Source organism: Solanum stenotomum, chromosome 7 (assembly GCF_019186545.1).
Source record: "Solanum stenotomum isolate F172 chromosome 7, ASM1918654v1, whole genome shotgun sequence".
In the NCBI taxonomy this organism is placed as follows: domain Eukaryota; kingdom Viridiplantae; phylum Streptophyta; class Magnoliopsida; order Solanales; family Solanaceae; genus Solanum; species Solanum stenotomum.
Genome location: NC_064288.1, coordinates 43,340,358 through 43,342,640, shown reverse-complemented (window position 1 = coordinate 43,342,640; position 2,283 = coordinate 43,340,358).

The window sequence follows — 2,283 nt, the reverse complement described above, 5'->3', positions numbered from 1 at the left end:
CGTAGCCGGACCAAGGTGCAGAGTAAAATTCCCTATTTGGTGGACCAAGCACTTAGGGATACATATCTTACCACTTTGCATGTGATACACTAGGAAATGATTACTATTATTAGGATTACCGCGTTAAGAGCTTATGGGGAACACATATACCCTAATTTCTTTCTTCCATTGATAACAACAAAGTTTGAATCTTGCTCACTTGGTACTTAAACAATCATCAGTTATTTATTTCACAAATCCCCTCCCCCCCTTTACTTACTTGTCTCGGAGAAAACATGACTAAACCGATATAATAGTGAGTTAAGTTTAAGTCTAAACCAAATTCCTCGTGGGATAGTCCCCAACCTACAAGTTGGGTTGTTTACTTGATAACGACCGCTTATACTTTTTTAGGGAGGTATAATTTGAGCTTATAAAATTTTGGCGCCGCAGACCAGGAATAAGCTTTTTAAATTAAGTTTTACTACATTATTTAACTTTAGTCAATTATTTCCTAATTTTGCATTTTCTTTGCTTTTTGTTTTCTTCAGGTTTCCACTCTGGAGTATGCCAAGTACACGGAGTCGAGCCGACCCATTGGCCCTATACGATCCAAAGTTGAGCAAAACTTTGAGAAAGATGAATAACCAAAGGGTCTGTAATAATCCAGCCATAGAGGATCCAGAGGAACAAGTGAATAATGTGAATGTTTAAGCTCAGGGTGATAATTTACTTGGAGATGCATTAAGGGTGCATAATCCACTTGAACCAAGACTGCGTGATAATTACAGGGTTGCATTCAACACTGTCAAATCTGAAGGATCCATCATTCTCTCTCCTCTACCTCTAGGGAATACATTTGTGGTGACTAGCAGTTTGATGGAGATGGTTACAGCTAGGGGTTTATTTTCTAGTATGGTTTCGGAAGATCCGCAAGGGCATATGGTAAGGTTGAGGAGTGTTTGTAAGAGTTGTGTGGGGTGACCAGAGTTGGATATGAACATCATAGGGTTGAGAGTCTTCCATCTATCATTGACCGTTAATGCTGCAATATGGTTTTTTAAGCTTTCATACAACTCAATTCATACATGGGACTAATTGCATAGGGTGTTCATGGCCAAGTACTTTCTGTTGTAAAAGAAGCTGAACCACAAAGATAAACTGAACAACTTCATGGCACTACCTGGAGAATCTATGAGTAGCTCGTGGGACAGGTTCACTGCATTCATAAGAAGTGTTCCGAACCACCGCATTGATGATGAGTCACTGAAAGAGTATTTTTACCTAGGTTAAGATGACAATGGTAAGGCTGTGCTTGATACTATCGTTGGAGGATCATATAGTGAGTGCACTTTTGAGGAGAACGCTGAGAAATTGGTGAAGATTTCCCAAAACAATAAAGAATGGAGCACTCGAATGCAAGACAATGGAAGAAGCACTTTTGCAGTTTAATCTGCACCTAGTCAATCTGTTGATGACAATTGTGAATAGTTGGCTCAGATAAGGACAAAACTTGTGTTGGTATTGAAACATGTAAGCAGACGTCCAGAAAAGGTAAATGCGGTGAATTATTTGGCAAGGACTCCACCACCACCGGTTGAGGAATGTTATTATGAAATGCTTATGTGGTAAATGATCAGACATGGGGTTTCCGAGCCAATGCTCAAGGTTCCAACTCGAATAATTGGCATAAAGGGGAAGGAAATCAAGGTCGGAACTATGGCAACAACAACCGACAAGGTTAGTATGTCCGGGATAGGAGCTACAATCGTGACAACAACTACAACCGAAACAACTATGGCTACAAAAATGATAGGGTTGGTCCTTATGTTCCTCCTGCAAATCAGGAATTTGGTAATAGGGAAGCTGGGGGTAGTAGTTCATGTATTGAGGATATGATGTAGAAGATGATGAAGAGGTTCGATTCGACTTATAAGAATGTGAAGGAGATGCGGGATGACATTCTAGAATTGGTCAAAAGTATATAACCATGCAATGTCTATTAGGCATCTCAAGAAGCATATGAATCAATTGTCCACTACAGTAAACCCACGTCAGCTTGACATATTTCCTAGCAACACCATCCAGAATCCGAAGAATGATGGACATTGTATGGCAGTCACTACTCGAGGGGGTAAACAAACCATTGATCCACCTATGTCATCTAAGGTTGAAAAAGATGATGAGGATATTGAGGTTACTGGAGAGTCCAAGAATGTTGCAGAGAAGGAAGCGGAGATGACCCAAAAAATTGTCCCCATGCCTACTGATTTAACGTGTCTACTTTTCAATCCACTTTTTAGA